This window comes from Topomyia yanbarensis, chromosome 2, assembly GCF_030247195.1.
Source record: "Topomyia yanbarensis strain Yona2022 chromosome 2, ASM3024719v1, whole genome shotgun sequence".
Lineage (NCBI taxonomy): Eukaryota > Metazoa > Arthropoda > Insecta > Diptera > Culicidae > Topomyia > Topomyia yanbarensis.
In genome coordinates this window covers 462,500,837-462,515,017 of record NC_080671.1, presented here as the reverse complement: position 1 = coordinate 462,515,017, position 14,181 = coordinate 462,500,837, and the positions used below count along the sequence as shown (strand labels likewise).

The following is a 14,181-nucleotide window of genomic DNA, read 5'->3' as shown; positions in this document are numbered from 1 at the left end:
TGTGATGTTTTCGCATTATGTGAAACTTGGTTAACTTCCGATATAAATCTCAACTTCCACGACTTTAATATAATCCGTCTGGATCGAGAAAACCCTTATGGAGGAGTACTTTTGGGGATCAAAAAGTGCTATTCTTTCAACCGAATTAACCTCCCTTCGACACCAGGCATTGAAATTGTCGCTTGTCAAGTTCTAATCAAAGGTAAAGACCTTTGCATTGCTTCCATCTACATTCCTCCTAGAGCCTCGGTAGGGCACCGAACGCTTTGTAATATCACGGAATCCTTACCGGCACCGCGGCTAGTTCTGGGAGACTTTAACTCGCACGGTACGGTATGGGGCTGTCTTCATGACGATAATAGATCAACATTAATCCAAGATCTTTGCGACAATTTCAACATGACCATCTTAAACACGGGAGAAATGACGCGGATTCCTACACCACCAGCACGCGCAAGCGCGTTGGATTTATCGCTATGCTCGACATCGCTACAGTTAGATTGCAGGTGGAAGGTGATCCCTGATCCCCACGGTAGCGATCATTTGCCTATCGTGATTTCAATTGCTAACGGTTCAAGACCATCGGAAACAATCAATGTCTCGTATGACCTCACACGGAACATTGATTGGAAGAGTTACGCGACCGCGATATCCGTTAAAATCGAATCCACTCAAGAACTTCCTCTGGAGGAAGAGTACAGGTTTTTGGCTGGCTTGATTCTCGACAGTGCGAATCAAGCTCAGACTAAACCAGTACCCAGCGCGAATACCCATGGACGGTCTCCCACCCTGTGGTGGGATAAAGAGTGCTCAGAGCTGTACGCGGAAAAGTCCACTGCATATAAGGCCTTCCGGGAAGACGGGTTACCCGCTAGCTATCAACAGTACGCGTCGTTAGAAAGGCGAATGAAGAGTCTAATGAAAGCCAAAAAACGCAGTTATTGGCGCCGGTTCGTCGACGAGTTAACGAGAGAAACAGCGATGAGCACTCTTTGGGGTACGGCTCGACGTATGCGTAACCGTAATAGTACCAACGAGAATGTGGAATATTCAAACCGTTGGATATTCGCTTTCGCCAAGAAGATCTGTCCGGACTCTGTCCCGGTACAGAAAACGTGCCGCGCCGCGTCTCCTCCCGATACCGCGAACGAAACACCGTTTTCGATAGTGGAGCTCTCACTTGCTCTCTTATCATGTAACAATAACGCCCCAGGGTTAGACAGAATCAAATTCAACTTGCTGAAGAATCTGCCTGACACTGCAAAAAGGCGCTTGTTGAATTTATTTAACAAGTTTCTTGAGGGTAACATTGTCCCTCATGACTGGAGGCAAGTGAAGGTCATCGCCATCCAAAAACCAGGAAAACCAGCCTCCGACCACAACTCGTATCGGCCGATTGCAATGCTGTCCTGTATTCGGAAGTTGTTCGAGAAAATGATCTTGTATCGCCTCGACAATTGGGTTGAAGCAAATGGCTTACTGTCAGATACACAATTTGGCTTCCGCAAAGGCAAAGGGACGAACGATTGCCTTGCGTTGCTTTCTACAGAAATCCAAATGGCCTATGCTAACAAAGAGCAGATGGCATGAGTCTTCTTGGATATTAAGGGGGCTTTTGACTCAGTTTCTATCAACATTCTGTCAGAGAAGCTGCACCAGCATGGTCTTTCGCCAATTTTAAATAACTTTTTGCTAAACCTGTTGTCTGAAAAGCACATGCACTTTTCGCATGGCGATTTAACAACATTGCGGTTTAGCTACATGGGTCTTCCCCAGGGCTCATGTCTAAGTCCCCTGCTCTACAATTTCTACGTGAATGACATTGACGATTGTCTTGCCAATTCATGCACGCTAAGGCAACTTGCAGACGACGGCGTGGTCTCTGTTACAGGGCCCAAAGCTGCCGACTTGCAAGGACCATTACAAAATACCTTGGACAATTTGTCTGCTTGGGCTCTTCAGCTGGGTATTGAGTTCTCCACGGAGAAAACTGAGTTGGTTGTTTTTTCTAGGAAGCGTGAGCCGGCGCAACTCCAGCTTCTATTAATGGGTGTAACGATCAATCAGGTTTTCACATTTAAATATCTCGGGGTATGGTTCGACTCTAAAGGTACCTGGGGATGTCACATTAGGTATCTGAAACAGAAATGCCAACAAAGGATCAATTTTCTCCGAACAATAACTGGAACATGGTGGGGTGCCCACCCAGGAGACCTGATCAGGTTATACCAAACAACGATATTGTCGGTGATGGAGTACGGGTGTTTCAGTTTCCGCTCCGCTGCGAACATACACTTCATCAAACTGGAGAGAATCCAGTATCGTTGCTTGCGCATTGCCTTGGGTTGCATGCACTCGACCCATACGATGAGTCTCGAAGTGCTGGCGGGCGTTCTTCCGCTAAAAAATCGATTTTGGGAACTCTCATATCGATTGCTCATCCGATGCGACATTCTGAACCCGTTGGTGATTGAAAACTTCGAGAGGCTCGTCGAGCTTAATTCTCAAACCCGATTTATGGCCTTGTACTTCGACTACATGGCACAGAGCATTAATCTTTCTTCATATACTCCCAGCCGTGTTCGTTTCCTAGATACTTCTGATTCTACTGTATTCTTCGACACATCCATGAAGGAAGAGATTCGTGGAATCCCGGACCATATACGCCCGCAAGTGATCCCCAATATATTTTATAATAAATTCCGAGAAGTCGACTGTGACAAAATGTTCTACACTGACGGATCAAATCTCGATGGGTCCACTGGCTTCGGTATCTTCAACAATACTATCACCGCTTCATTCAAGCTCAATGATCCCGCTTCCGTTTACGTCGCAGAGTTAGCTGCAATTCAGTACACCCTTGGGATCATCGACACTCTGCCCACAGATCACTACTTCATCATTTCGGACAGCCTCAGCTCCATCGAGGCTATTCGTGCGATGAAGCCCAAAAAGCAATTCCCATATTTCCTGGGGAAGATACGGGAGTCCTTGTGTACGTTATCTGAAAAATCTTATCAAATTACCTTTGTTTGGGTCCCCTCTCATTGTTCTATCCCGGGAAATGAAAAGGCCGACTCATTAGCAAAGGTGGGCGCATTAAATGGTGACATATACGAAAGACCAATCTGCTTCAACGAATTTTTTAGTATTTGTCGTCAGAGGACACTCAACAGTTGGCAAACCTCGTGGAGCAATGGGGAACTTGGACGATGGCTACATTCCATTATCCCAAAGGTATCAACGAAGCCTTGGTTCAGGGGGATGGATGTGGGTCGGGATTTTATTCGTGTAATGTCCCGACTTATGTCCAACCACTACACCTTGGATGCGCATTTGCGGCGTATTGGGCTTGCGGAGAGTAGTCTGTGCGCTTGTGACGAGGGCTATCACGACATCGAGCACGTTGTCTGGGTATGCGCCGGGTATTTGGACGCCAGGTCTCAGTTAAAGGATTCCCTTCGGGCCCGAGGTAGACCACCCAATGTCCCAGTCCGAGATATGCTGGCAAATCGTGATTTCCCCTATATGTCCTTATTTATACTTTCATAAAAACGATAAATATCCCAATTTAGCCCCTCTCTTTTTATTTCTCGTTTTAGAAGTTTTCTCCTGCCTTTTGGGACCGATCAGCTCCAGACTGCAACTATGTAACCGCCGTCGCACTTACCACTACGGAAACTGAAGCGAGAGCGACTCGAGGTCCGATGACTTTTGAAGGATTCCCCGCGGGTCCGAAGAATACCATCCGCCAATCCGACCTACTAGACTGAGGCGCTAATTTGTCTCGCTGATCTCCCGTTTGCCCGAATGTTGCAAGTTTTGCTCTTCTCTCCCGGTCACCATCTACGCCTTCTCTCCCCTGTTCTTGATACAACTACTTCTACACCGATTTTGGAAATGACCAAGCATAAGTCTCCGATAAAAAATCAAATTTGTATTCCGTATTCCTAGTTTTAAGATAGTTGTAATTTCTACTCTTTGTTAAAACTATTGTCCCCCATCTTGTAAATAGAATTGTATCCCTAGTTTTAAACCACCTGTGAAATTTTTCATAAATATTTGTTCCCCCTTTTGTGTACCAAACTATATTGTTAGTTTTAAGATAACTGTAAATATTTCCTAAAAAACTATTACTATTGAATTCCTTGTTTTAAAATTTTTCATAAAAAAAAATCTTTTGCTCCCTCTCTTGTATATAGAATCTTATTTCTAGTCTTAAGATAGCTGTAAAATTTTTCTTTTAAAAAAAAAATATTTCACCATTGTAACCTCCTAGTTTTAAAATATCCAAAATGTAAAAACAAAAGAATTTGGCACCGCCAAGCTAACGCATTTGTGCCTATCAAATAAACGAAATGAATAAAAAAAAACTGGACCCGCCATGAAGAGGTCTTCAAGAATTTATCGGTGTTTATCCCCACATACGGAATTCTTATCATTACAATCATCTGCACAATATTGCGTGGCATGTTGCCAAACATCTGCATAAGACATCCAGAACACTGCACGATAGAATGTTTGCTAAAATAGATGCCACAATGTAACCAATAAAAATTCGTCGGGTCGAATCCTAAACCATTTTTCAAAGTCATGGAAGAAATCGATGAGACAGTTCAAGTGAAAATTGGTCAGCTAATGACAACGTTATACGGAACGGAATTTTACTTTATGATATACACGCATATTTTGACAGCACTTATGTCGATTTTGTTCTCGCTTCTCTAACGGAAACAGAGCTTAATTTGATCGAAAGAAGACACCGGTTGTTAACCTGTGGTGGTATATTTCAAGTATGGGAGATGAGTTGTAACCTGTCCGTGTGTGGGCAGTTACTGCAAAGTGGTATCTGCATAAATCACTGTTTTAGGATAAAAGCGGTAGTGCATTGGAACCTGCTGCATTGGTTGCTATAGAAGGTTGAGAGCATTTCACTATCGAATGCCTGCTACCCGCTGTCCCGATGCGATTTTTCGACATAAATCACTCAGGTTGAATCCTAAACCGATTTTCTAATCATTATGCTGCTACCGAAACTAATCATAGATGTTGTTCATGTACTACTACTCTTCATGATCAAAATTCTGGTTCTTCTGCTGGTGCTGCTGGCAGCTGTTGTATTTTTAGTGGAACACTCGAACTATACTTCAGACCGCTATAGAATCTTAGACGAAGCAATGATATAAGTAAGACCCAAGTGTGAGACGTTGAATAGAAATAGACCTAACATCGAATTTGTTTTCAAAGTCCTGAGACTTAACACAACCCACAGCTCACAGTGACCACTAGACCAGTAGATCAGCTGCGAATTCGATGTTTTCCAAAACGTACACTCGGTCGTATGGCAATTTATATTTGGTGGCATTGCTGCACTGCCGCTAGAAGCATAATTGTCCCATGTGTATAGGGATTCCCATAGCACATGGGACAATTATGCTTCTAGCGGCAGTGCAATGGGTGGTTAAATTGCCTGAGCACTGCTTTCCTAGTGTATGTTACGTTCAGTGACCCTTAACCTGTGTCGAGCATGAAACTTCATGGTTTAGAAAAGCACAAACAGCTACCCGATTTCACAGTGTGTAACATAAGATTAAATTTGTTTATCTCTTTAACTAAATAGAGTCTGTATAATAGCAGTAAAATTTAGTTGCATAGACAACATTATTTAAAAAAAATATGTGGGAAATGCAGCTTTATTTTTAAATTTGATGGAAAATACAATTTTATATCTCATGGGTATTATGCTTGGTTGGTGGTCTTGATGTGTATGAGACGCTGGTCTCTTAAACCGTCATATGCTCATGGTCTGACCAGGAAAGATTTTTGGTCTCGGTATGATTATTTCAGTAGATTCGTTATTCCTATACCTGAAAGTATGCTAAAACTAAATTTCGAAATTCCAGGGAATTGTAGTACGTGCAAGACTCTGCTTGGTCGTTGTCATTTTAATGATAGTGTGGATGTGTTAAGTACTTCGGTTTCGTTTATTGTGCAGCTAGCTAGCTAGAATAAGGTTTTCTGATTTGTGGTGGTACGGATTTAGTATGGGAATAGCAGACGATAATAAACTTATCTGCCGCAATATCCCAAACTTTTAAACGCTTCAAAAAAATTCAACGGTAGCGTTTTGTTGGCGGTGTCGGCTATTGGTTTCGAAGCATCAAGCACGATCGAGATTTATTGGGTTTTCTTCGTAATACTTGGATGAATGGCGATTTTCGTGGGTGTATGAGCAACAGTGAGTCTAGCTTATGCTGCTTATGCTAGGCTGGTTGGTGGTCCCGGCTTTGGATCGTATACATTTGGTGCAACACCAACTCGTATTCGACAATTTTCACGCTGCCACCCGCATTCCGGCTTGGTACGGCCAAACTGGTGTTGAAGGGTGTCAATTAGGGTTGCCTGGCGTATTCTTGTTGGTCATATCATTAGCGTTTCTGCAAAGAATCAGGAGCAAGACTAATACCTCTGTCCCATCCCAGGAGGACCAAAGGAGTGACATTAACCCTCTTAACCTTCACTCCCAACGATTTATAAAACCCCCATCAAATTGAAATTGTCGATGTTCCTTATTTAAATTTCGAAATGATTCGTTGATTAAATTCTTCTTTAAATAATTTGATTGCCGCATAGTTTCGAATCATCTTCATTTTGTACGCTGCACAGTTGGCCTGCCACAAACATTAATAGATTTGTTCCAGTACCAGGAAAAACAAGGTACTCCGGAGAAAACCGTTCCTGTACTCTCTTCTCATCTTTTTTCCTCGTCTGGTAGCAAATCGGAGAGAAAAGAGCAAGTATTTTTTGCTCCTGTTTGCTCTGGAGCAATGTCCGTATACTGCAACAAACCTAATATTGCCAAGAAAAATTGTAGGCGAACGTCTTCAATTTTCCAGGATCCCTTGTATTGGCTGTGTTTGTGTAGACTAGACTAGACTAGGATGTCGCTTTTAATATTGTTGAAGTTGGATATTTCTCACATTCTTTCGGTGGAGGTTTTTTTGTGAAGCTGGAGAATGCCTTCCAAATCTAGCTACTCGGCACAAAGGTTATAGAAAATAATCTTAGCACCTCTATTCATCTCACCCATTTGAACACATTAGCTTAGTGCAGGGTCTGCTATCTCTATTCAACGCATTAGTTCAAATGGTACGATGAATAATGGTGCATTGTACTCGACTTTTCGCTTCGCTCAAACGCGAATATTTTACATTTTCCAAGTCAGATTATTTATTGATCTGCTTCTTAGAAACGAAGCAAACATGTTAATACCTATTTAAGTGCAATCCAATCGCTGTAAGCCGAGTTTTTTTTTCAGTTCGTTTATTTGATCCGGCACGTTTGGTGCCGCACGTTTGTCCTTAATGGTGCCAAACTCTTTGCTTAAAATACATTTCAAAATTTTTATGATACAGAATTACAGTTTGGATAATATGTGTTATATATAAACTAAGAGGGACTATTTACGTTAAGCCGAGTTATCTGCGAAATAGTGTGACATCGTGACTAATGAGATGATTAAGGGCTCGTCTACCCTACAACCACAGCAGGGAATTAGGTAATCTTTTAGTAGAGAAGTAGTCAAAAGTTATGTTTTTGATAGTGTTTTCTTATATTTTCTAAAAAATATGAACATAAGAATTAGTATGCATTTTCCAAAAATTAGTTCCAAACCGATCTACAATTCGCTGGAGCTTTTACAGTAGCCCCACCTAAACAGCCTATAATCGGAAGTCAGTCCCATGTAGATATGGAATTCCATAGAACATGGGACTGACTTGCGATTATGAGTAGTAAACGTCTTAGCTTTACTTCTTTATGTTATAGTTATTTTCCGTCGACCTTTTTCCGCTGCGAGATCAAATACCGACGCCAGAGAGTGTAACCGTCGGTTACGATGAGCAATTGATGGCTCCGCCACAATAAATATCAATCCTTGAGCGGTTCAATATTTTGCCCTCCCAGCATGCAAATCCAACTCTGCCTTTTCCTGCTACGAGCTCCACTGCCACCCAAATGGTACCCACATCATTTCACAGTACTTATTTACAGCGGTACCTGTCTCATTTGGCTGCCGCTACACGCCACGGGTAGAGTAGCCAGTAAAAGGGTTAGCAAACGGATATAGCCGAGCTGTCAAACTTCGGAGGTGTTCGGTTCATCTCCGGTGCCGACTTACGAATACGTCACCGTTTTAGGCTCAGCTCCAGGCCCTGATCCTTCTTTTTGCTCTGACAATCAAAGGAATAAGAAGTGCGCGCGGTGTTCTTAATTTTCCAAAGTAATTTTTGTTAAGTGTTAAAAGTGATGCAGGTTAATTGATTTAATGCTTTTTTATAGTTACAGTTAGTAAAAGTCCAAACACAAAAGGACTGATTAATGGACTAGAGTAATAGAGTTTAAAAGGTATTTGTAAAATATTCATGTTAAGTTGATTGTCGTTAAAATATTTATCTAAAATTTAGTGGTACGCAAAGTAAAATAACGGTGAGAAGACGGTTCACAGACAAATTAAAATACCGGAAAAAAAAGGTAAAAATTGGGTACAAAAAAGTAGACGGGAAGGTGGTAGCGGGTACCACATGGTTGTATGGCTATGTAACTAATACCTCTGGGTAGGTCCCCAGAGGACCTTTTATTCTTGGATCCAGATTGTCATCTGGAACCTATTCCTTCGCAGAACGGGACCAAGAACAGGAACGGAAACTACCGCCAACATACGGCTCTCTGTCCGTCGCCACGTGCCGAGACCCCCCGGAAACAATCCCGGCAGCCACCACGCCATTCTTCTGCCTGCCGGCAACCCTGAAAACCGGCAACCACAAGCCGCAGGTCGAATCGACTCCCGAGAGCAGAAAATACCACTGTCCGGGCGAAGGACGCACGCCATACACGCTCCGACGGCTAACCGTTGGACCAGAGTCCCAGTTATAACCGACGCACCGCCACTGCCGCCATACACAGCCATTGTCACCGTAAACCACCAACATGTCACCCAGTCGACGATCCGGCCATCTTCCGTCTACACCCGTAAAACCAAACCGCAAGTAGCAAGTGACGTCACTTAGAATTAGGTTATTTATAAGTAATAAATAGAGTTAAGATGTTTAATGATGAAGATTAGTGATATTGTAACTTAACTGAGCCTTGGTTTAGTGAACTTGCATCACGTTTCGATTTTGCTCGAATTTCGGACTCAAAAGGAGTCGCCAGCCCTCGTCGTTGGTTGTCGTCCAGTAAGTCTTATCAGGTCGTAGCTTTTGAGCATCCCCTACGTAAGTACACCCGTTTGCTGGTCCTCGTCTGGTTGCATTGTCTGTGATATTACCGAAGGCAAATGGGTCACCCTCTAAATGAGTGCATATGATGGTGGGTGACATTTATATTCACCACCGACAAGCATAATTTCTCCTACCCTGAGCAGCTCGAGGTAACATATTGGCGCCCAACTTCAAAAACCCCACTTTTCAAATAAAATTTGTCTATCCCACGCGGGGAGGTAAAAATCAGTACGCTGATTTAGATTTCGCTTCATCCTCCAAACGAAGCAGATTTTGGTGTAGTAGAACTGTTCAACTTTCATTTACAAAATGGATGTAGAATTCGACATGCAATATAAAAGTCTTTTAGTCCACCACTTAGTCAGGGAAGAAATCGAACATGAACTAGCAATTCGGGGAATCGAGTTTACTGAAACGGAAACACGCGCTGCTCTCGCCAGACGTTTAAGAGAGCAAATCAAAGTAGAAAAAGAACAGGGTCATGCGGATTTAGATTTCAATAGATTAGATACCAGTGTCGACGCGGAAATTTCAATAATTGATACTAAAGTTAAGGAAATCAAAGATTTTCTCGGAAATTATAAACGACATGAAGGGACGAAGGAAAGCTTAAAAACGCGATTGGTTCATTGTTTCGCGCGCGTTAGACGCATTATGGAAAACGCTGAAGAGGAGAACGATCTCTCGGATATTGACGCTTTATGCACGTGCATTCGTCAAACTTATAACCAATATTTTTCTTTTTTCTCGCCGCTGGGTCAACAAGAAATGGAGAAACAAATCAATCAGAGTATGTCTAAATTAGCGATCGGAAATCAAAACCAGAACAATGGGAATAAATCGTCGGGGCTATCTAGTCAAGAAGACGGAAATGTATTCGTTACGCCAGGTCGATACCTAAAAAGGAATTTACAATCAGTAGATAATAATCAATCAAGTCAATTCCCAATACAGAACAATTTACTTCCATTCTTCATGCAGGCTGGGGCATACCCATGGATGTTCGGGCCCCCACAAATGCAAATGGGGGCACAGAGAATGCTTCAGTTTAGCTCAATTGATAACGCACATAGTAAGGTTGAGTCTTTCGGTGATCCTGAAAATTCAAATAAAGCAGATCGAGACAGTAAAAAGGCTAGGGTTCCGTCGCGACAACAACAGAAACAATCGCGTAATATCAGGTCGAGTTCAAATGCTTCTTCCGGCACGGAGTCCGGATGGTCGTCGGATAGATCGCGTCCGCAACCTAGGCACAGGGTTTATCGCCGGTCGGGTAAAGGAAGACCAGTCTCGGACTGGAAGCTAAAGTACGATGGCACCGATAATGGCCAAACGTTGATGAAGTTTATAAGGGAAGTAGAATTTTACGCGAAATCGGAGAATATGTCTAACAGAGAAGTATTTAGGTCGGCTATTCATTTGTTCAGTGGGGCCGCGAAAACTTGGTTCATGACAGGGGTGGAAAACGACGATTTCACCTCCTGGAACGAGTTAAAGGAGGAGCTCAAGCGTGAGTTTCTCAGTCCAGACCACGACCATACCAGTGAAATACGCGCGATATCGAGGAAACAGGGTCCCCGCGAAAAGTTTCAAGATTATTTTATGGAAATGCAGAAAATTTTCAACTCGCTGACCAAACCAATGACCGAGCGAAAAAAATTTGAAATCGTGTTTCGAAATCTACGCGCGGATTACAAGGGTCACGCGGTATCTTCCGAGATCGATAATTTAGCGGACCTTAAAAAGTTCGGGCGACGATTAGATGCTACTTTCTGGTACAAATACCAAACGTCGGGAAACGATACTAATTCACGGGGCAAAAACGTCCAGGTGAACGAAATGGATACAGGGGCGAAGCCCAAATTTCGGCAGAAATTCGAGAACGACCAATTTAAATCGCGAAATTTTTATAACTCCAAATCACGTGCCCATGTATCGGATGAGGAAGGGAAAAACTCGCGTAGAACCGATAGAGAGGATCAGGGTCAGAATTCACAGAAAGGTCTCAATGCGTTACTGAGAAATTATCAACCGCCAAAGGACGGTACGTGCTTTAATTGCCGGCTTCATGGTCACCACGCTCGTGAGTGTGACAGACCTAGGCATAGGTTCTGCCAAAGATGTGGGTTTTATAACGTAGATACGAATTCTTGTCCATTTTGCGAAAAAAACGCGTCAAAGACTGTCCCCGAGGGCCGACAAGTCGAGCGTTCATAAAGCCCCTCTCTAATATAGAACAACTAAAGGCTTTGCAAACCTATGGGTTTGAAAAAGTACTCCAGACCGATTATTTTCATTCTTCCCTATATGAAATTAATGAAACAATCATACACCTAGTGAATGACGAGAGACCATTCGTTGAAATAACCATTTTCGGTAGTTCTTTAGTAGGTCTACTCGATAGCGGAGCCCACCTGAGTATTCTCGGGATTGGCTCACTAAAGCTGATTGAACGATATAAATTACAACTTTTTCCCTCTGAGGTGTGTCTAAGAACAGCCAATGGAGAGGAGTTACACGTGAGGGGAACAGTGTTCCTACCAGTCACGTTTAATGGCGAGACAAAAATAATTGAAGCCCTAGTCGTACCTAGCCTCAGAAGACGAATTCTTCTGGGTATGAATTTTTGGAAATCGTTTCAAATTCGACCGACGATTTGCCACGCTGATGTTGAAAATATAGAAATAAATGAAGAGTCAGAAAATTACCATGCGAAAGACGAACGGAGATCTAAATTGAGTGAAGAACAACTAATAGAACTAGAGAATATTAAAAAGCATTTCAAAGTAGCAGAGGAAGGTATATTAGACACTACTAACTGGTTGAGTCACAGAATTGAATTAACTGATGAAGCAAAGCAACTCCCCCCCGCTCGAATTAATCCGTTCCCAACGTCACCGAGGAGACAAGAACAGATTAATGTCGAATTGGACAAGATGCTTCAGGCTAAAATAATAGAGCGTTCCTACAGCGATTGGGCCTTACGCCTTGTTCCTGTGGACAAACAAGATGGCACAGTACGTCTATGCTTGGATGCGCGAAAATTAAATGACCGAACCGTTAGGGACTACTACCCTCCCCCACATGCAGACAGAATTTTGAGTCGGTTAGGAGCAGCACAGTACATTTCGACTATCGATTTATCGAAAGCATTCTTACAGGTTCCATTGCACCCAAGATCGCGTAAATTTACAGCCTTCTCCGTTTTGGGACGAGGTTTGTTCCAGTTCACCCGAATGCCGTTTGGCTTGGTCAACAGTCCTGCTACACTGTCACGGCTAATGGACCGAGTCCTGGGTGCGGGCGAACTGGAGCCAAACGTATTCGTCTACTTAGACGATATAATTATCATCAGCAATACGTTTGAGGAACATTTAACTCTGTTGGCTGAAGTAGCAAAGCGACTTAGATCAGCCAACTTATCAATTAATTTGCAGAAATCACAGTTCTGTGTACCTGAAGTACCGTATCTGGGTTACATTTTAGGACACGGAGGCCTTAAACCCAACCCAGACCGCGTATCAGCCATCGTTAACTATGAACGACCCACATCTCTTCGAGCACTCCGAAGGTTTCTGGGAATGTGTAACTATTATAGAAGATTCCTCATCGACTATAGCGAAGTTACACATCCCTTGACCGACCTCCTCAGAAACAAACCAAAAACCGTACATTGGAACGACCAGGCAGAAACAGCTTTCATCAAAATCAAAAATCTTTTGATTAGTGCACCTATACTTACGAATCCCGATTTTTCGCTCCCCTTTTCCATTCACTGCGACGCCAGTGATGCTGCAATAGCAGGTATTCTTACACAAACCCACGAAGGTGTAGAAAAACCAATTGCATACTTTTCCCAAAAATTAACGACAACTCAACAAAGGTACTTTGCGACTGAGAAAGAAGGCCTTGCCGTTCTCAAGTCGATAGAAAAGTTTCGGTGCTATGTGGAGGGCACCAAATTTACTGTATATACAGATGCCTCCGCATTGACTTACATCATGCGAAGTAGTTGGAGAACTTCCTCCCGTTTATGTCGGTGGAGTTTAGACCTTCAACGCCACGACATGATTATTCTGCACAGAAAAGGAGCGGATAATCTGATAGCAGATGCTTTATCGAGATCCGTAGAAGAACTAAATATAACAGAGGGGTGGTATGTGGATATGATGAGGAAAGTTGCAAAAATGCCTGAAAAATACAAGGATTTTAAAGTGGAAAAGGGAACACTAAAAAAACTGATTTCTGTTTCAGATGATCTCCTTGATTATCGGTTTTCATGGAAAACCTGTGTACCAGAAGCCCTTAGAGCAAAAATTCTAGTAGAAGAACATGACGATAGTTTACATTTAGGTAGTGATAAAACTTTAGCAAAGATAAGGCAAAAATATTTCTGGCCGAAAATGGCAGAAGATGTCCGAGAGCACATCCGTAAATGCTCTATCTGTAGACAAAACAAACCTGCCAATCGCTCTCAGATCCCCGAGCCCGGCAAACAACGTTTAACTACAAAACCGTTTCAGATTATCGCGCTAGATTTTATTCAATCCCTTCCGCGTAGTAAAACAGGTCATGCGCATCTCCTGGTAATTATGGATCTGTTTTCGAAGTGGTGTCTCCTAGTACCGGTAAAACGAATCTCCGCACCGCAAGTTACAAAAATCCTAGAAGAAGCTTGGTTTAGGCGTTACTCTGTCCCCGAATACTTAATCTCAGACAATGCGAGTACATTTCTCTCAAAAGAATTCAAATCTCTTATAACCCAATACGGCATACAGCATTGGACTAATTCCAGGCACCACAGCCAATCTAACCCGGTCGAACGATTGAACCGTACGATTAACTCATGCATTCGGTCATACGTAAAGCAAGATCAGCGACTTTGGGACACGCGGGTGTC

At 42.8% G+C, this 14,181-nt stretch overlaps 1 long non-coding RNA gene across 2 annotated transcripts; it reads left to right on the top strand.

Moving 5' to 3' along the window:
* The first annotated feature begins 8,236 nt into the window (after positions 1-8,236).
* LOC131686038 (uncharacterized) lies at positions 8,237-9,802 on the top strand. 2 transcript variants are annotated; one of them, XR_009304915.1, is made up of 4 exons: positions 8,237-8,281; positions 8,341-8,406; positions 8,466-8,532; positions 8,620-9,802. It is a non-coding gene; the product is annotated as an uncharacterized LOC131686038 (long non-coding RNA). The 2 variants fall into 2 exon arrangements; XR_009304914.1 differs by having other exon boundaries at positions 8,249-8,406.
* Positions 9,803-14,181: the final 4,379 nt, after the last annotated feature.